We start from the raw sequence: 22584 nt of genomic DNA on the forward strand, positions 1-22584 counted from the left end.
TGATAACCATCACATCTCACAAGGGAGTAGAGATGTGTTGGGGAACTGGGTGAAGAAGGTGTAGGGGACTAAGAAGTACAAACTGCCGACTTAAAAATAAATCACAGGGATGTAATGTACAGCACAGGGAATAGAGTCAATAATACCGTACTATGTATGGTGTCAGATGGTCACTAGAATGATCATGGTGACCACTTCATAAGGTATAGAAATGTCTAATCACTGTTGCATGCCTGAAACGGATATAATGTCAACTCGAGTTATAAATAAATATTTTAAAAAGCAGACATTCCATCTCCTGAATTCAGCCCTCTTAATGAGATAGTTTCTACTTGGGGACAGGTCAATGATGGATTTTATGCAACCGTGTGCCCTTTGGAAGGTACAGGTTCCTTCCAGGGTGCCCAGGGAAGGGTAGGAATGATGAGTAAGTCTTCTCTCTAAAACTCTGTTTTATGACCAATAGAGGGCATGAGTTGGCATTGGGAAGCAGAGGACCGGGCTGTCCCCTTACTGGAGGGACATTTAGCCAATTTCCTGTCAAAGGACAGAAAGAAAGCTCCCCAAACCTCCCAGTTTATTAAACCGGTGGAGTCTGAGACACCCAGGTGAGTTCTGAGCATGGCAGCTGTGGGTTTTCCCTGTCTGGGTGAGCAAAGTGATTCAGCTCTTTGGCTAATTTCCTTTCTTGGTTCTTGGCTTTAAGTTTTGACTTTGCTCTAGTAAAAGCACTTCTCAGAAATGGGTATCACTTAGCTCTGCTACTTAACAAGGAGCCAGACATGCAGAAAATCTTTAGGTTTCCCCAGGGGTCCAGTAAAAATGTCAATATTAACAACCATCCCTGTACAGCACTTACTATGTCCCAGCTTCTGTGCTCATAACAGCCCTATGAAGTGGGTGGAGTTGTTATTCTCATTTATAGATGAAGAACTTTGGGACCAGGGAGGTTTAGTAACTTGCCTAAGGTCACACAGTGGTGAGATGTCGGCTGAACACAGGATATTAAGAAAGAGTCACGAAGAAGGCTGGTTTGATAGCCAGCCTGATGGGGCTCTGATGCTCTTGAATCTTCTTCGCATCCAGGAGCCCTTTAAGAATATGTTTGAAAGCATAACCCTCTCTCCAGAACAACATACATATGCATTATCACAGAAACAATTCCAATACAGCTGCTTTACTTGAGGAATTGCAGCTCACTAACTGTTGAACAAAGTTTAGCATCCTTTTTCTGATATTTGCTGCCGGTGGTGCTGCCAATTGTCTTTTCTACAGGTGAGCTTCTGTTGATGAACAACCCGAAAGGCTTTTCAGTCTGTCCTCATAACATTAGTCATTTCTATTTATTAAAGCAATCTTTCGTACCCATTAAATACATACAATTTTGTTTGTCAATTATACCTCAATAAAGCCAGGGGGGAAAAAACCAACAGTCTCTTTTGTTATTAAGTCTTAATATTAACAATGTAATATAAGTTTTGTCCATTTAAAATTTTCCCATTATTGGTAATTAGTATTTTTTTAAATCTTATTTTCAGTGTTGCTAGTATGTAATAAAATTGTTGTTTCATATTGACTTTGTAGTGACTGACTTTGCTAAATTTCCTTGCTAATCCCAGTAATGGATTATTTGGCTTTTTAACATATGTCGTCTGTGAAAAATGACAGCTTTATGGCCTCCTTTCCAATCTTTTTAAATTTCTTTTTCTTGAGTTATTGAATTGGCTAGGACCGCTGGTGGTAAAGTGTTAAATATAAGTGGTGATATTGGACATTTTTGTCTTGTTCTCAAACTCAGAAGAAAGTGCTCAATATTTTACTACTAAATTGGATGTTAGTCGTATTCTGTTGGTATTATAATGAAGGATATCAACAAAATATCTACAAAACCCAAATGCCCACCAAGTCAACTTATATGGCAATGAAAAAGAATGAATTACTGCCACATTCAAAATTACAGTGACTCATAGATATGATAAAGAGCTAAGAACGACAGAAAAAAAAAGAGTACATGAAATTCTATATCATTTCACTTACATGAAATTCAAGAACAGGCAACTTTAAGTGGAATGGTGGAATGGTGTTGTCTGAATTGAAGGATTGACAAGACAGGAGCATGGAGAACTTCCTGGGAAGCTGGAAGTGTTACATCTTGATCTGAGCAGTGGGCACATAGGCATCTATATGTAAAAATTCACTGAGCAGTTTACATACACCTACTGCACTCTAATAAAAAACGTAAAGTTCTGCCTGACCAGATAGTGGCGCTGTGGATAGAGCGTGGGACTGGGATGCGGAGGACCCAGGTTTGAGATCCCGAGATTGCCAGCTTGAGTGCAGGCTCATCTGGTTTGAGCAAGGCTCACCAGCTTGGTGAGCTCACTGGCTCGAGCAAGGGGTTACTCGGTCTGCTGTAGCCCCATGGTCAAGGCACATATGAGAAAGCAATCAGTGAACAACTAAGGTGTCGCAACAAAAAACTGATGATTGATGCTTCTCATCTCTCTCTGTTCCTGTCTGTCCCTATCTCTGACTCTCCACTGTCTCTGTAAAAAGCAAACAAACAAACAAAAACCTAAAGTTCTGCTTAAATAGAAAATTCAAGATTCTATGCATTTTGCACGGAACTGTATAGTGCTTCCATCAGAAGCAGCTAATATTATCTGCTAGCTCACATTCTTCCAACTTACTTATGAAGCTTTCATGAGAGGTTTTGTCAAATATCCTTTCTGAGAACTAGTCTCACTACATCTATGATAGTGCTTTTCAAACTTTTTTTTTGTCCAAACCCTGTGCAACGATTATTTATTTTAATATATCTCTACCCTCTGGAAATTCTGATAGTTGTCGGGGTGCCTGCCCACATGGCCTGAGAATCACTGGCCCCCGGATGCAATACTCACTTGGAAAAAGTAAAACGACAATCTTCCAATGACTTGTTCTTAGTGAATTTGCGTTGGTTCCTAGATATCAAGATACTCAGATCATTTATTTAATGATCAGTCCAGAATTTTTCCAGGGTTGGACATTAAGCTCTCTGGGGGTGAACATGCTATAATGATATCATAAACTCTGGTAAAACCCCAGGACTTGTACTTTGGTACATTTCCTTTTTTGCTTAAGACAAGTTAAGTTTGGCTATCTAGATTTGCAACTGACAACATTCTGATTAAGAAAGGAAACCAATTCTGAGAAATTATCCTGTGGAAATTATCCTGTGGCAATCCTCTAAAGCACTTTAGAGTCACTGAAATTTAAATCTTAAAACAGCCAAATGAAGTAGATGTTACTCTCCCAACTTATAGATGAGGAAACTGAGGTTCTGAGAGCAAATGACTGGCCCCAGCAGCAGAGTCAGGATCTGAATTCAGATCCCAGTCTTGCCTCAGTGCTCATGTTTTTTCTACAACTGGTTATCTCTCTCTTAACAGCCATGCCCTTTCTGATTTGAAACCATTCTCTTTGATGGAGACTGACATGAAAACAGATATTAAATAGTTCTGTTATCTTTTGATCACATCTGTTCTATAATGTAACATAGCATCTCCTGAGCTATTTTCTATGGAACCCTAATGTTTCTCTAGGTGTTAATAAGTATGCCATAGCCTGGCCTGTGATAGCTCAGTGGATAAGTGCCGACCTGGAATGCTGAGGTTGCTGGTTCGAAATTCCAGTCTTGCCCGGCCAAGGCACAAACCAAAAGCAACTACTACTAGTTGATGCTTCCCGCTCCCCCCACCCTCCACCTTCTCTCCCTCTTCCCCTCTTGCAGCTAGTGGCTCGATTGGTTCAAGCGTGGCCCCAGTCACTAAGGATAGCTCTGTTGGAGCATACCAGCCTCAGGCACTGAGGTTAGCTTGGTACTCGAGCATCAGCCCCAGACAGGGATTGCCAAGTGGATCCCGGTTGAGGTGCATGTGGGAGTCTGCCTCACTATCTCTCCTCCTCTCACTCCCCTCCCCAAAATATGCATCTGTGTAGCTTTAATTGATATTGACAAACAGGACTGCAATTATACTCACCAGCAAAACTTCTTCACATCCTCAATGACACTTGGTATTGCCAATTTTTTTTTTTTTTTTTTTTTTTTTTTAGTTATAGCCATTTGGGTAGGTATATTGTGAATCTCCTTGTGGATTTTAATTTGCATTTTCCTGATGAGCAATGACATTGAGCACCTTTTCAAATGCTTGTTGGCCACTTGAATATTCTCTTTTATGAAGTAAAAACTGTTTACTATTTCTAAAAATTTATTTTTCTTGTTGATTTACAAAAGTTTGTTATATATTTTGGATACAAATCCTTTGTTAGATATAAGTATGGCTAATATCTTCTTTAATTCTAGGGCTTGCCTCATTGCTTTCTTTTTTCTTTTTTAGCAAGCGAGAGAAAGGGACAGACAGGGATAGACAGGAAAAGAAAGAGATGAGAAGCATCAATTCTTTGTTGTGGCACCTTAGTAGTTCATTGATTGCTTTCTCATATGTGTCTTAATGGGGATTGGGGGGCTCCAGCCGAACCAGTGACCCTTTGCTCAAGCCAGCAACCCTGGGCTCAAGCCAGAAAACTTGGGCTCCAAGCCAGAGACTTTTGGGTTCAAATCAATAACCATAGTCATGTCTACGATTTCACACTCAAGCTGGTGACCCCACACTCAAGCCAGATGAGCCCACACTTAAGCTGGCAACCTTGGGGTTTCAAACCTGGGTCGTCAGCATCCCAAGCCAATGCTCTATCCACTGCACCACTGACTGGTCAGGCATTTGCTTTCTTATTTATTTATTTATTTATTTACTTACAGAGACAGAGAGAGAGTCAGAGAGAGGGATAGATAGGGACAGACAGACAGGAATGGAGAGAAATGAGAATCATCAATTCTATCAATTCTTCGTTGTGACACCTTAGTTGTTCATTGATTACTTTCTCATATGTGCCTTGATTGTGGGCCTTCAGCAGACTGAGTAACCCCTTGCTCGAGCCAGCGACCTTGGGTCCAAGCTGGTGAGCTTTGCTCAAACCAGATGAGCCCGTGCTCAAGCTGGTGACCTCAGGGTCTCGAACCTGGGTCCTCCACTCCCAGTCCGATGCTCTATCCACTGTGCCACCACCTGGTCAGGCAGGCATTTGCTTTCTTAATGATATGTAAAATGATTTGACTTTGGGTGATGGGCACACAACACAATCAACCGTTCAAATGCTAGAAAATGTTTACCTAAAACCTATGTACTCTTGGCCCTGGCCGGTTGGCTCAGTGGTAGAGCATCAGCCTGGCGTGCGGGGGACCCGGGTTCGATTCCCGGCCAGGACACATAGGAGAAGCGCCCATTTGCTTCTCCACCCCCCCCCCCCACTCCTTCTTCTCTATCTCTCTCTTCCCCTCCCGCAGCCAAGGCTCCATTGGAGCAAAGATGGCCCGGGCACTGGGGATGGCTCCTTGGCCTCTGCCCCAGGCGCTAGAGTGGCTCTGGTCTTGGCAGAGCGACGCCCAGGAGGGGCAGAGCATCACCCCCTGGTGGGCAGAGCATCGCCCCTGGTGGGCGTGCCGGGTGGATCCCGGTCGGGCGCATGCGGGAGTCTGTCTGACTGTCTCTCCCCGTTTCCAGCTTCAGGAAAAAAAAAAAAAAAATAGAAAAAGAAAAAAAAAAAAAACAAGAAAAAAAAAACCTATGTGCTCTTATTGATCAATGTCACCTCATTAAACTTAATAATATTTTCTGATGAATAGAAGTTTTTAATTTTAACGAGGTCCAATTAATCAACTTTTTCTTTTATGGCTAGAGCTTTGGGTGTTGGTTAAGGAAACTCTGCCTGCCCCAAGGTTCTGAGATATTCTCTGTTTTCTTCTATAGGCTTTATTGTTTTATCTTTCACATTTAGGTATATAATTCATTATGAATTAATTTTTGTGTTTGATGTGAGGTAGAGGTCAAAGTTTCCATGTGGAAACCTAGTTGATCCCGTACCAATTAGCGAAAAGGCCAGCCTTTCCAGCATAATAATTGCAGGTAATGTTGAACTCTAGTCTTTAAAAGAAACCTGAACATCTGTAGTATGTTTGAAGCCAAGGATGGTCTCTAGATTATGCACTAGGACAAAGAGATGAGGGGGTAGGGGTCTAGATGCTCTGGGCTGGAATAGTCTGGAGTCATGAACTCTCAGGTGGACAGGGCATAGGGGAAGGAGGCTGCTTTTATCCATCAGTGAAATTCTCTGTCTCCATAATGTTTAGAAGGATGTCTCACCAGGCCAAGATTTTTCAGCTGTTGCTGGAAAAACGCCATTTCCAAGAAACTACGCTTGGACAAAGAGAACCCAGATTTGCATTTATAAATGTTTTCATTATTCTTCATATTTCCCCAGTCAAATTTTTGCTTCCGGAAGAAAACAGGCTGTAAACCATGAAAGACTAAGTATCCAGTACCACCAGCAGCCGTGACCAGGGAAAGTCCTGGGTGTTTTGAGACTCACACTGTTTATTTCTGTAAGTGAGAGAGAAAGAGTGTCCCAGGCTCAGGTTCTGCAGACAGCAGACTGTGGACTAACATTTTCCAGACAGATGACTACTGTTCAGAGCTTTCTTGGACCGCACCCCAGGGCCTCCTCTCCGGCTACGTGGTCCCGGCAGCCACTGTGCCATGAGCAAGGGACAGGAAAGCTGCTTTTGTACAAATCACTCTGATACTCTGAGGATGGGGTCCAAGGGTGCTTGTAACTCCTCACCTTTTTTGGAGTGTATGGTGTTGGACTTGGCTGGTGGGCATGTAGCCAAAGAGCAGGCATGGGGTGAGGGCCTTGGCCCTTTAGTTAGTGCTAGAAGAGTATTTTATTCTGACTCGTGGTTTACTTCTGAGTCCCTGGAGTCTGCAGGCAGAATGGCTGAGCTCCACCAACCAAGGGCCATCCTTGAGACCACTCTCCCTGGAAAGTGTTAGAGACTGCAATTAACAAACAATTTCTTCTCGCCATATTAGGCCAGAGAGTGCCAATCATCCACTTAACAAATGTTAGGTAAGCACTGGCTATAAATACATGAACTAAAAAGACAAAAATTCTTGCTCTCATTGTTTTTCTCTGGTGCGGAAAAACAATGAACAAATAAGTTGATTTGTAGGATGTGAAGTTAAGTTCTAGGGGGAGATGCATAGAGCAGGATAAGGGGGGTCGGGGGGTCAGGGGAAGGCAAAGCCTGTAATTTTAATAGGGATGGCAGGGTTGGCCTCAGCGAGGAGGTGGTCTAGAAGCAAAGACTCCAGGGAGGAGAAGTGAGTCATGGGGTTATCTGGAGGAAAAGTTGTTCATGCCAGGCTTTGGCTCACTCCTAGATTAGGCAAATTCTAATTTCAAACCCCCTTCTTTTTCTATCTTTTCTCTTTTCTTCTTTTCCCTTCCTTTCCTTTCTTTTCCTTTTCCTTCTCTTCTCTTCCCTTCCCTTCTCTTCCATTTCCTTCCTTCCTCCCTTCCTCCCCACATTAATTAAATGTCTAGCATAAACCAGGCACTTTCTCACCCCCTGTGGTTCCCCTCTCACTGAGAAACAATAGACAGGCTGTTACTGAGATCGCTCCAGGCCTCTTGAAACAGGACCTGGATATCTTTTTTTTTAAAGATTTCATTCATTCATTCATTCATTCATTCATTCATTCAGTTTGAGAAGGAAGAGAGAGAGAAAGAAAGAGAGAATGAAGGAGGGGAGGAGTAGGAAGCATCAATTCCCAATGTGTCTTGACCAGGCAAGCCCAGTGTTTTGAACTGGCGACCTCAGCGTTCCAGGTCAACGCTTTATCCATTGCACCACCACAGGTCAGGCAAGACCTGAACATCTTTAAAATGCCCCCAATATGGCATAACAGATGGGAATTTAGTGATGGATTGTCTCTCTAATATTAGAACCTCACAGATGCCCCTGGAATGATATTAAATTATAATATGCTCAGCCAACTATTTTTATTTCATCCCAGCTAACCTCTCTCTTCTGAGGCCTTTGATGGGCATTTTAATTAAATCATAAAGAGCCCTTTATCTCCTGAGAAGGATGATTGAAACCTTCCTCTCCCTCATCATCTGCCTCTGCCTCTCCCTGCCCTGACTGCTGAGGAATGTGCTGTGTCCCCAGCAGGGTGTGGGGATGGCTGGACTCAGTTCTAGAGGTAGTCTCCACCCTTACTCCACTCCTAGGTTTAGAAGGAATCTTCCCAGTAAAGATAGTGGCAGCCACTCATGAATGGAGCTATTGCTAGGTCCTGGGTTCTTGATAAACATTGTTGAAAACAACCTGCCCCCAATTCTTGTGTGTCTAGGTTGAAAGGAGCTGTGAACCTTCTCAATGTTACACTTTGTTCCGCTTTCTGGCCTCCCTGACTTGAGGGTCCAGAGCTCTGTTCTTGTCTGGGTGTCATTTACCCATCCATCCATCCATCCATCCATGCATTTTTCCATTCTGTAGTCATTCATTCATTTTCACTTCCATGTCCCATAGACCTTAACACATCCAACTTTTACTTCCTAATCTAATCCCACCCCTAAATCTCCTCCTCCTCCTGTCTTCCCTGGCTCAGTAAATGTCATTTCTGCCCCTCACTCATGGCAATGAGAAACCTGGGAGCCACCCTTGACACCTCCCTCATCCTTTGTGTCCATCCATCATCAAGTCATGTTGACTCCATCTCTGAAACTCTTACCTCTGCCACCCACTACCTATGTGACCTTGGATAAGCTGGTTAACCTCTCTGTACCTTTTCCTACAGAAACATGGAAACAATAACATCACTACCTCAAAGGATTGTTTTAAGGTGATAGGAGTTAATGTACATAAAGAACAGCCTGGTGCAGATAAGAACTAAATATATGTTAACCAACAGAAATAATGGTCATGTCCTCATCCTTTAGCCAGATGGTTATGCTTTTAATGGTACATGTCCTAATTTGAATACATAAATATAATAAAGGAAAATTTTATCTTAACCAAAAAATGACATCAAAGAGAATAAATGATATGAAAAAATATTCACTGATATATATTGTGGTTAAGCAAAAACAAAAAGAATGTTACAAAATAATATGTATGACATAATCTCATTTTTGTAAAAAAGATTATGTGTGTGTGAATGAATAGAAACCAGCCCAAATGTTAATAGTGTAACTACCCTTTATGTGCTAGGATTACATAGGGTTTCAATTGACTTTTATTTTATTTTATTTTTTTAGCGAGAAAGACAGAGAGATAGATAGGAACAGATAAACAGGAAGGGAGAGAGATGAGAAGCATCAATTCTTCATTGTGGCACCTTAGTTGTTCATTGATTGCTTTCTTATATGTGCCTTGATCAGGGGCTACAGCAGAGCCCGTGACCCCTTGCTCAAGCCAGCAACCTTGGGCTCAAGCCAGAAACCTTTGGGCTCAAGCCAGCAACCATGGAGTCATGTCTATGATCCCACGCTCAAGCCGGTGAGCCCATGCTCAAGCCAGATGAGCCTGCACTCAAACTCACAACCTCGGGGTTTTGGACCTGGGTCCTCAACATCCCAGGCCTATGCTCTATCCACTGCACCACCGCCTGGTCAGGCTCAATTGTCTTTTTGTTGCTCTGTATTTTTCTGCAATTAAATTCTATATAAATCTAATGAGATGGAAGAATATACCTTGTTCTTGGCTAGGAAGAATAAATATAATCAAGATGGCTATATTACCCAAAGCAATATACAAATTTAATGCAATTCCCATCAAAATTCCAATGACATTTTTTAAAGAAATAGAGCAAAAAATCATCAGATTTATATGGAACTATAAAAAACCCCGAATAGCCAAAGCAATCCTAAAGAAAAAGAATGAAGCTGGGGGCATAACAATACCTGACTTCAAACTCTATTATAGGGCCACGACAATCAAAACAGCATGGTATTGGCAGAAAAATAGACACTCAGACCAATGGAACAGAATAGAAAGTCCAGAAATAAAACCACATATATATAGTCAAATAATTTTTGATAAAGGGGCCAACAACACACAATGGAGAAAAGAAAGCCTCTTCAATAAATGGTGCTGGGAAAACTGGAAAGCCACATGCAAAAGAATGAAACTGGACTACAGTCTCTCCCCCTGTACAAAAATTAACTCAAAATGGATCAAAGATCTAAACATAAGACCTGAAACAATTAAGTACATAGAAGAAGACATAGGTACTCAACTCATGGACCTGGGTTTTAAAGAGCATTTTATGAATTTGACTCCAATGGCAAGAGAAGTGAAGGCAAAAATTAATGAATGGGACTACATCAGACTAAGAAGTTTTTGCTCAGCAAGGGAAACTGATAACAAAATAAACAGAAAGCCAACTAAATGGGAAATGATATTTTCAAACAACAGCTCAGATAAGGGCCTAATATCCAAAATATACAAAGAACTCATAAAACTCAACAACAAACAAACAAACAATCCAATAAAAAAATGGGAAGAGGATATGAATAGACACTTCTCCCAGGAAGAAATACAAATGGCCAACAGATATATGAAAAGATGCTCATCTTCTTTAGCTATTAGAGAAATGCAAATCAAAACGGCAATGAGATACCACCTCACACCTGTTCGATTAGCTGTTATTAGCAAGTCAGGTAATAGCAACTGTTGGAGAGGCTGTGGAGAAAAAGGAACCCTCATACACTGTTGGTGGGAATGTAAAGTAGTACAACCATTATGGAAGAAAGTATGGTGGTTCCTCAAAAAACTGAAAATAGAACTACCTTATGACCCAGCAATCCCTCTACTGGGTATATATCCCCAAAACTCAGAAACATTGATACGTAAAGACACATGCAGCCCCATGTTTATTGCAGCATTGTTCACAGTGGCCAGGACATGGAAACAACCAAAAAGCCCATCAATAGATGACTGGATAAAGAAGATGTGGCACATATACACTATGGAATACTACTCAGCCATAAGAAATGATGACATCGGAACATTTACAGCAAAATGGTGGGATCTTGATAACATGATACGAAGCGAAATAAGTAAATCAGAAAAAAACAGGAACTGTATTATTCCATACGTAGGTGGGACATAATAGTGAAACTAAGAGACATTGATAAGAGTGTGGTGGTTACGGGGGGGAGGGGGGAATGGGAGAGGGATAGGGGGAGGGAGGGGCACAAAGAAAACAAGATAGAAGGTGACAGAGGACAATCTGACTTTGGGTGGTGGGTATGCAACATAATTGAATGACAAGATAACCTGGACTTGTTATCTTTGAATATATGTATCCTGATTTATTGATGTCACCCCATTAAAAAAATAAAATTATAAAAAAAAAAAAAAAAGAATAGGTGGAATAAAAAAAAATTCTATATAAATCTTATCATAAAAAGTCAATAAAAAGAAAATTAAATAAACAATTACCATATGACTTGGTAGTACTCTTATTTATATGATGAGAGGTCCCTACTCCTTGGATAGCATCCAAGAGCATAGTGATCTGGTTCTTCCTATGGTCCACTCACTCCTTCCTGCCCCGCCCCCATGCTCCTCTTTAGCAATACTAAACTATTTAGAATTTTTAACCCAATCTGTTTTTTTTAGACTTCTGTGCCTTTGCACATGCTATTCCCTTTGCCTAGAATTCCCGTTCTTCCCCTGGAAAAACATAGCTTCGTGAACGTGTCTTCAAAACCTAGCCCAATGATCCTTAAAAAAAAATGATAAGTATTACTCTATCAAAATTTAACACTTCTGCTTTGCAAGAGGCACTTTTAAGAAATTGAAAGACTGGGAGAAAATATTTGCAAGTCACATATTGGACAAAGGATTTGTATCCAGAGCACAGGAAGAATTCTTAAAACTCCATAAGAAAACAAATGACAAATGTAAAAAATGAGCAAAAGACTTGAACAGACACTTCACCAAAAAACATATACAGATGGCAAGCAAATGCATGAAAAGATATTCAACATTATTAGTCAATAGGGGAATGCAAAACCACAGCGAGATATCACTACACGTCTATTAGAACGACTAAACAAAAACCTGATGACACACAGAGTGCTGCCTAGCACAGGAAGCAACCGGAACTCATGCACTGCTGGTGGAAATGTGACATTATGTGGTGCTGAGAGATTTCCCATACACTTACCACATGACACAGCAATCCCACTCCTAGGTGTTTAACCTAGAGAAATGGAACTCAATTCACACAAAAACCTGTACAAAATGTTTATTACAACTCTCCACATAATTGTCAATAACTGGAAACTACACAAATGTCTTTCAGTGGGTCTTTCAGTCAAACTATGGTTCAATCCATGCAGTGAATTTCTCTTCAGCAACAGTGCAGAATGAACTATCGATTTCAACAACATGTATGATTCTCAAAGGCATCATGCTGGGTGAAAGTAATCAGTCTCCAAATGTTACACACAACACGATGCCATATATATGATAGTTCTAGAAAAGGCAGGACTGTAGGGACGGAAAACATATCAATAGTTACAAGGGGTTCAGGCTGGGGGTAAGTTTTATCCACCAAAAGGCAGCATGAGAGAGATTTTAGGGGATAATGGAACTATTCTGTATGGGGAGTGTGGCAGTACTTACAGGCCTGGGTCTGGCCGGTGTAGCCTGCTCCTCCCACAGCAATCTGCCCTCCACTCCCCATCTCAGGGCACCTGCTCGCTCATGGCTTTGTCTACCCCAGGTTCTCACCTTCCTCCTTCTCTCTGGGTTTTTTCTGAGATCTACTCTGCTGTCAACCGCTGCTCCTCTGTCTGTCTACAGTTCAAACCCTTGGAGACAGAGGGTCCACCAGGCTACCTCTGAGGGCATTGGCTGCCCTAAGAGGACATGCCCACCTTTGTCCAGTCGACTGGGAGGGATCACATGCTGCACTGCAGGGAGACTGAGGCCAGGAAACCCTTCGGAAGTGGCTGGGCCAAGGCAGCTGCTCTGAGGCTCCAAGAAGGAGTCTCCCCACATAGGAGTTAAGTCTCAATGACAAAACAATAAACACATTTACAGACCAAACAAGGGCCTGGAACAAAGTTGCAACCACAAATCTACCCGTTTTTCCGTGTATTTTGTCCACCTCTCCCAACCCACTGATGCTTCGGTGCTCCCTTCTGGGGAACCAGGGAACCAGATCACCTGGAGTCACTCAGATAAGCCAAGAATCTCCCGAAGGGGCCCGGGTACCCCCCCCCCCCAGTGATAGAGACAACCTCTGCCTGAATCCTCTCCATAAACCAGATGTTTATTCTGAGTGTGTCCTGAGGGCAGGTTCAACCAGAAGCGAGAAAACTGGCTGCCACCACCTGAGTCGTTTCAACAATTTATTCTCATTCTCTCTTCTTTCTTTCCTGACCTTTAAACTGCCCCAACCAACAATTTACTTAGGTGACAGAGAAAGTATCTAACGAGGAGCTCATCTTATATGGGTCTAGAATAGCAAATACGGGTCACTGCTCTTTTTTTTTAATTAATTGTGTTTACATAGATTCTAGGGTCACCCCGAATGCCTCCCCCCTTCCCTCTATTCCCCTCAACATCTCCCTTCCCCCCCTCCCTACAGCGCCCTCTCCCCTTCCCTTCAGGTTTATCCCATCCTATGATCCCCCTTCCCTCTGTCCTCTTTTCCTCTGGTCCCTTTGATCCCTCCTCTGTCTCAATTCTGTTCCTCAGTTCTCATTATTCCTTGGATTCCTCAAATGAGTGAGGTCATATGATATTTTTCTTTTTCTGCCTGGCTATTTCACTCAACATAATAGTTTCCAGGTCCCTCCATATTGTTGCAAAAGGTAATATTTCCTTCTTTTTCATAGCCCCATAATATTCCATTGTATATATGTACCAAAACTTTTTGATCCACTCGTCCACTGATGGACACTTGGGCTGTTTCCAGATCTTTGCTATTGTGAACAATGCTACCATAAAAAATCCAATCAAAAAATGGGCACAAGAAATTAATAGACACTTCTCCAAAGAGGACATACAGATAGCCAATAGACAAATGAAAAAATTGTTCAACATCACTAATCATTAGAGAAATGCAAATTAAAACCACAATGAGATACCATCTCACACAAGTCAGAATGGCGCTCATTGACAAAACAACACAGGATAGGTGCTGGTGAGGATGTGGAGAAAGGGGAACCCTCCTGCACTGCTGGTGGGAATGCAGACTGGTGCAGCCACTGTGGAAAACAGTATGGAGATTCCTCAAAAAATTAGAAATGGATCTGCCCTTTGACCCAGCCATCCCACTAATAGGAATATATCCCAAGGGCACCATATCACCGACTGAAAAAAAGAAATGCACCCCCCCCATATTTATGGGTCACTGCTCTTACAATGCTCCACTCTTATGTCCTGGGCAGATGAGGGTATTTTTTCCTACTGAGACTTAAAATACACAGAACTTTAAAAATTCTTCTTGCTGCAAGGCTCTGTGTCCCTCCAAGGACTTAAATAGGAGGCTTGGGAGTCTGGAGAGCAAGAGAGATGCTTAAGGGAACAATGGCGGTGGGGGATCCCCTCTGAGGCCTGTGATAACCCCCTGGGAATGTCTGTGCTCCACCCGCTCAGTGACCGGCTGCTGCTCTGCTGCTCTTTCCCGCAGGTATAAACCTCTTGCCTGTCTTTCAGTTCTTTTCCAGTAGTTAATTAGCGAAGTGACATTTACACACATAGGAGATGGACCTCTGTATAAACAGCCTGGAAAAAGGAAACGCCATTATGTGCTGCATCCTGTGCAGGTGATTTCTGTGCATTCCCTCATTCCATGGTCATCTTCAGGCTGACGTTTATTTCCACTCCACAAAGAGGAAGCTGAGACCCAAAGGCGTTACAGAGCTAGCCCCATCTAGAAAGAGCCTCCCCACGGGTTTAAGACAGCCTAGGACATCTGCGTGCTCAAACCACAGGATGGAGGCAGATTAGGAGTCTGGAACCACAGTCGGGGGCAGGCTGCAGATTGTTGTGTCTCCACTCCCTTCAGACCCTCCAGTGAAAAATCAGAAATCAATGCTCAGGGGCTGGCATCCACTTCTCCAAGTCTAAGCACCCATCCATTGACTAGTTATTCATTAATTCCTCAGAAGTCCATTGACCACTGCACACCCACTAGGAAACTCTACTTAAAAAGACAAGCAATGACAAGTGTTGGAAAGGATGTGGAGAAATCGAAATCTTTATACACTGCTGGTGGGAATGTAAAACGGAGCAGTCACTTATGAAAACAGTCTTAGGGTTTCTCGAAAAGTTAAGGATTTTAAAAGGTTAAACACAGCCTGGCCAGGAAGTGGCACAGTGGATGGAGATTCTGACTAGGACGTGGAGGACCCAGGTTTAAAACCCCAATGTTACTGGCTTGAGCACTGGCTTATCCGACTTGAGTACAAGCTCACCAGCTTGAGCATGGGATCATGCTCAAGGACATGACCCCATGGTCACTGGCCTGAGCCCAAAGGTTGCTGGCTTGAAGCCCAAGGTCACTGGCTTAAAGCCCAAGGTCGCTGGTTTGAACCCAAGGTCACAGGCTTGAGCAAGGGATCACTGTCTCAGGTGTAGCCCCCTAGTCAAGGCATATGAGGAAGCAATCAAAGAAAACTAAGGTACTGTAATGAAGAGTTGATGCTTCTTATCTCTCTCCCTTCCTGTCTGTCCCTCTCTCCGACTCTCTGTCTCTGTAAAAAGAAAAAAAAAAAGTTAAACACAAAGTTATCCGATGACCCAGCAATTCTACCCCTAAGTATATACCCAAGAGAATTGGAAATACCTGTTCATGCAGAAATTTGTATTCAAATGTTTATAGCAGCATTGTTCATAATATCCAGAGTGGAAGCAACCCAAATGCCCATCAACTCAGTAATGAATAAACAAATTTTGATATGTCTATACAATGGAATATTATTTGGTCATAAAAAGGAGTGAAGTACCAATATATGCTACAACATGAATAAACCTTAAAAACATGCCAAATAAAATGAGCCAGACACAAAAGGCCATATATTGCATGATTCCACTTATATAAAATGTCCAAAATAGGCAAATTTACAGAGATGAAAGGTAAGTTAATAGTTGTCCAGGGCTGGGGGAAGACTAAAATGGGGAGTGACTGCTGATGCATGTGGGGTTTCTTTTGGGGGTGATGGAAATGTTCTGGAATTAGATAGTGGTGATGGCTGCAAGACCTGGGACTATACTAAAAATGAATTAACTCTCCACTTTAGAAGGTGAATTTTCACCTTGGCTGGATAGCTAGGTTGGTTAAAGCATTATCCCAAAGCATAGAGGTTGCCGGTTCGATCCCAGTCAGGGCACATACGGGAGCAACTTGATGTTCCTGTCTCTCTCTCTCTTTCTTCCTCACTCACTAAAACCAATAAATAAATTATTTTTTAAAAAGGTGAATTTTGGCCCTGGCCAGTTGGCTCAGTGGTAGAGCATCAGCCTGGCGTGCAGAAGTCCTGGGTTCGATTCCCGGCCAGGGCACATAGGAGAAGCGCCCATCTGCTTCTCCACCCCTCCCCCTCTCCTTCCTCTCTGTCTCTCTCTTCCCCTTCCGCAGCAAGGCTCCATTGGAGCAGAGATGGCCCGGGCACTGGGGATGGCTTCTTGGCCTCTGCCCCAGGCGCTGGAGTGGCTCAGGTCGCAGCAGAGCGACGCCCCGGAGGGGCAGAGCGTCGTCCCCTGGTGGGCATGTCGGGTGGATCTCGGTCGGGTGCATGCGGGAGTCTGTCTGACTGACTCTCCCCGTTTCCAGCTTCAGAAAAATACAAAAAATAAATAAATAAATAACTAAATAAAAAGGTGAATTTTGTGATATGTGAAATATATCTTAATTTAAAATTTTTATTGAGTACCTACTATTTGCCCAGCTTGGTGCTGGTGTTGCAGAGATTCATGAGACATGGCCTTGACCTTTGGGAGCTTGTGTCTAGTAAAGGTGACAGATGAGTGAGCCCACAATTAAAGTTAAGCTGGAGAGAAAACAAGGAAGAGGGGAAAGAGGATGGGGGAACCTTTGGGCAAGACACATCATGGACTAGAGCAGAGGCTGGAGGAGGTTAGAGTTAGCCAGGGGAAGTTTAGGGGTGGAAAGCTGTTGGGAAGGATAGTCTAGGCACAGAGAGCAAAGATATGGCTTGCTGGGGAGTTCCTGGAGAAGGGCGCAAGTCCTGATGGAGGTGGGCAGGGCGAGGTAGGAGAGGCACAGGTGTGGGATGCCAAAGGCCAAGGTTACCTCCTATAGTAATGCAGGTGCGTCCCTTGTTAGCTCAGGGGCCAGGGCAGAAGGAAACAAAACATTTCTTCTAGTGGGGGGCTATCAACTCCTCCAAGAGCACTCCTCTAGGTCCTGATTTACTCAAAGCACACTGCCTGTCCCCCCTTCCGTACCCCCATTCCCACATGGGAAATACAGAGAAGGGGAAAGAAGAAGATAATCATTGCCTATATTTTCAGCACTCCTAATTTTTAGGTTTTTTCCTCAGGTTTATTTATTTATTTACTTAGTTTTTTATTAAGTAGGAAGCAGGGAGGCAGAGACAGACTCCTACATGTGCCCTGACTAGGATCCTGCTGGCAAGCCCCCTACTGGGGAGGCTCTGCCCATCTGGGGCCACTGCTCCATTGCTCAGCAACCAAGCTATTTTAGTGCCTGACGTGAGGCCATGGAACTATCCTCAGTGCCCAGGGCCAACTTGCTCAAACTGTTTGAGCCATAGCTGCGGGAGGGGAAGAGAGAGAGATGGTCGCTTCTCCTTTGTGTCCTGACCAGGAATTGAACCTGGGACTGCCACATGCCGGGCTGACACTTTACTGTGGAGCCAACCGGCCAGGGCCACCTCAGCTTTTTTTTCTATGCCTTTATTTTGTGTGGTGGGAATCATTTTACTCCATAATCTGATGTTTTTCTATTGATATCATAAACATTATTCTTTAGCATAAATTATTCTAATATTTCTTCACTTTTCTGACTAGATAGACTTTATTTCTTTGACTGTATAATGGGCCACTACCATACCGGGGGAGTCTAAAGCTGAACCATGGCTTTCTCAAATGATTCTGACTCTAACACATAATAATGTCCTGAACATGTTTGTACACCAGTGGCCAGCGTCTGGAATCGAAGGCTCCAGTTATTTCTTCATTCTGCTTTTTGGTGGTCACTCTGATCAGAATGGGGACTGTCCCAAGAACACCAGAGATAAGGTGTGCATGGGGTGAGCAGACTCAGAAAGCCCAGATATCAGAAAAGTTTCCAAAGAACATTAATTGAGAAGACAGAGGCACAGAGGGCTCATATGGCCCAACCACAGGTGCCCAGCCAGCTAGGGAAGGATCCAAAGGGTGTGTGTGCTTAGGTGCGAAGGCATTTAGAACTTATTCTTGGATCAGCACCCGACATCCTCACAGGCTGAAGTTGTGGAAAACACTTCTTTTCTCTTCCCTTTAGCCTATCCCTAACCCAGCTGTAGCCAGGTGGCCTGTCCTCTACCCACATCCTTCATTCCAGTGCTCCATGTGAATTCCACCTTCCAGCATCTGTGTCTCTGGGTCTGAGTGCACTTTGAGAACCAAGAAAGCCCAGGCTCCCTGCAGCAGGCTTTGGGGAGTGTTCCCTGGCCCTGGGAGCAGCCTCCAGCAGGGATGCTCTGAGTTACTGACAAGCAGCCATCAGCCTCGTTCAGGTGGGGCCGCTCCGAGGCCAGGGCTCTACACTGTTTCTTAAGGGTTCCCTTGGGGTTGAACTCCCGTTGTCCACTGTGGTAGCTGGTTTAAGAGCGCACACTTGATGACTACCTGCCCTTTCCCAGTCTCCTACTGATGTCCCAAATACTTGCACCTGAATCCTTGACCCTTGAAGTACCACACCTCAAGATTTGCCGGGATGCCACTCTAAGTATTAATTCTCAACCCAAGAAGCAACCCGGAATAGCAAAGAAGGGAGGATGTTCTGAGGAGCATAGACAGTAGTATTCCTGCCTGGAACAGCCCAGAGAGCCCGAGCTGGTCAGCCTCAGCCACTGTGTCTGCCCCACCAGTGAAGCGCCGGGCTTGCGCCAGCCACCCTGAGTCATGCTCCACAGACTCAGCGAGCAAAACCGTCCATCTTCTGATCGACCCTAGATAGACCTACCCCAGGTGACCACCTGGGCATTTCCAGTAAAAATCCCTCTGCTCTGTCATTTCCAAGTCATTCAAGGTGTTACATTTCCCGGGGGAGACCTAGGCTACTGAGCTGCTGGAATTTGTGTGACTCACGCCCTCCAGTGGTCAGTCCACAAATGACGTAGGGCTCAGGGGTTGGGCGCCTGTTTGAGACCTAGTAGTGCCTTATGGTACCAGAACTGGGACGATTCTTAGAAAGCCTCTGCCCAGTCCCTTCCTTTGACAGGGGTGTTGGACATGTTGATAGGGGGAACATGTTAGATATTTAGCTTTAGTAATAATAACTTTTAGTTATAATCAGTAGGCTTAATAATTAATGCAAGGAGCTGGATGCAGGACTTCGTAAGGGCAGCGATCCACCCCCTACCTTTGTGCCCCAGGGGTCTGCAAGCAAAGCCTTTCTACTCCAGGGATGGAACGCCTGCTGACTATGATGCAGATAAGAATTACTAACAAATCTCTGGACTGCAACTTTCACCTAATTAACCTCTCCCTGAATTCCAAACCCCTAACCTACCCCTTTCTTCCTCTTATAAAAAAGGTTGGCTGACACGAGGTGCTTATGGGGTACAAAAATCCCCCCAATCTTCTCAGATTGCCAGCCCTCTGAATAAAGCACACATAAAGATCCAATCTTTGTCTCTACTTATTTGGCTGAGTGGTGACAGGAGGCACGAACACAGATATTTTTCCAGTTTCTTTTTTCCTTTTTTTTTTTTTTTTTTTTTTTAGAGAGAGTGAGAAGGGGAGAGGAGCAGGAAGCATCTACTCATAGCAGTTGCTTCCCTTGTGTGCCTTGACCGGGCAAGCCCGGGGTTTCAAACCAGCGACCTCAGCATTCCAGGTCCACGCTTTATCCACTGCGCCACCACAGGTCGGGCTATTTTTCCAGTTTTAATGTGACTTGTCATGGACATACACACATCCCACACACACAAAAAGCCAAATGTGTCCCCTGGTATACTTTTCTTGTCATTATTTGTGTCCCACCTTTGTAATTCCTGTCACAATTATTATTTGCTCAATTATTTTTCCTTAAATTGACTCTTTTTTTTAAACTTAATGTATTTCTAAAATAAATTTTTATCATTTTTCACAAGTGGAAAATCAATCAGTAAATTGTCTTAGGTAGTAATCATATCAATAAATATTTCCACTATTACAAGGGAAAAACTGTTACTCCAGGTACCACCTCGAATCCCCTCTGGATTGCCTTCGATACAGTGACACAGAGAGCCGGTGGCACGACCTCCCTGACCTCCCTGACAGCCCTGTGGCTCATCATGACAACCACACTCTGACGCCTTGCTACCTTTTTTACCCTGTTGGGACACCAGAGGCCAGGGCTGCTAAGCTGGAGTTTCCTGGACAGGAGTGGGGATTTCCTGGATCCAGAGACATCCACCGTGGGGCAGGGACATTGATGCCCTCATTTAGAAATGATGGAGGTTGAGGTTTTGCCTCTGACCTGAGGCTCCCTCCACTGTCCCCTCACCCCCTCTAAGTCCTTCCATCCTTCAAACGTCCTTTTTGCCTGGAGGATTTCAGCCTTCTGAACAATCCTCTCCCCTTGTCCCTGAAGGCCTGGTGCCCTCAGGTCCAGGCAGCTCTACTGAGCACTTTATAGAGCACAGGACAGTTTAGAGCGCCTCGGGGCACAGCTTCCTGTCTTCAGAGCTGGGAGGATGCAGGCGTGCGTTTCTGGCTATCCAGTTTGTCACTGGGTTGGGTAAAGTGCCATGCACATAGCAAGTACACAACCCTCCATGCCATGTTTGAATGCTGACTTACTGAGAACCATGGGAATACAGCAATAAGTGCGGCAGGCACCCTATGAACACATGGCATAGAAGGAACCTGCCTTTGGAGTCTGACGTCTCTGGGTTCAAATCCTAGCTCTGCCCCTTACTCCCTGGGTGGCATAGGCAAGTCATTTTCCCCCTCTGAAGTGCAGATACCTCATCTGTAAATTACAGATGACAGTAGATCCATCAAAGAACTGGTGAGAGGCCTGACCAGGTGGTGGCGTAGTGGATAGAGCGTCGGACTGGGATGCGGAAGGACCCAGGTTCAAGACCCCGAGGTCGCCAGCTTGAGTGCGGGCTCATCTGGCTTGAGCAAAGAGCTCACCAGCTTGGACCCAAGGTCGCTGGCTCCAGCAGGGGGTTACTCGGTCTGCTGAAGGCCCGCGGTCAAGGCACATGTGAGAAAGCAATCAATGAACAACTAAGAAGTCACAACGCGCAACGAGAAACTGATGATTGATGCTTCTCATCTCTCTCCGTTCCTGTCTGTCTGTCCCTGTCTATCTCTGCCTCTGTAAAAAAAAAAAAAAAAAAAAAAAGAACTGATGAGAGGATTCCACGGGGGCTTCTGTGAAGCAGGGCAGCCGGGTCTCCTGTCCTCCTTCCTGCACCCCCACCCCTCCACCACCCCGCCTGCCCAACACTGCACAGAGCAGGCACCAGACACCATTACGTGGGGGAGAGTATTTGACCCCAGCTTGTACTCAGCTCGTACTTGGGCCTCAGTTTCCCCACCCCTGGCCTGCCACTCCCTCACCTTGCCCCTGGGGTGTGCTCACATGTAGAAATACACATGAACACAGGGGCACACAAGGTGGGGAGTCATCTGCAACTCAGCGAGGACCTTGGTTCAGACCTGGGCCAAGCCCTGATCAGCTCTGTCCCTTGTGAGTTCAGTAACATCGAGCTGATTGCTCAACCTTTTTTGTGTCTCAGTTTCCTTACTTGAGAAATTGGCATAATCACAGTAGCGTCGCAGGGGCTGCTGCAGGATTGACCGAGATGATAAAAGCTCAGGACCTGGCTATCATTATTGAGCAAGTGCTTGATCTGGAGTAGCTGGAATTCTTATATCCAAGAATAATTATTATTACAGGAGGGTGGGGGAAGAAAGGACTCCAAGAAAGGCAGTGGGTCTGGTGTAAGAACCTTTGCTCCCCTGGGGCTGTGGCCTGGCTCTGCCCTTTGCAGGGTGGCAGGTTGGCAGAGGAAGGGAAGGGGACTCCAGGGTTTTAGCCTCACCACCACCTGGCTGTGTGACCTGGACAATCCATTTAACTTCATTGAGCCTCAATTTTCCCATCTATAAAAGGAGACTAGTAATAACCCTCACTTCTCAGGCTATTGTGTGGATTAAAGGGTTGATACATATAAATGTCTTGCTTAGTAATTGTTCTCTCTGATCACTGTTTTGGTAGAAAGAGCTTCAACGTTGCTAACTAACTCCCAAGGGCCAACTGGAGCTGAACTATTTCTATAACCTGGTGTAGGAACAGATCAACTTTATTTGATGAAAAATCGGTCTCAGAATGACACGGCTGAGAAATTCCAGTGCTTATTGGTATTGACATGGTGCCCACGATGTGCCGGTAACAAAGAGAGGAGAGTATTTCTCCACAGCAG

This window comes from Saccopteryx bilineata, chromosome 2 (assembly GCF_036850765.1).
Source record: "Saccopteryx bilineata isolate mSacBil1 chromosome 2, mSacBil1_pri_phased_curated, whole genome shotgun sequence".
Classification (NCBI taxonomy): Eukaryota; Metazoa; Chordata; class Mammalia; order Chiroptera; family Emballonuridae; genus Saccopteryx; species Saccopteryx bilineata.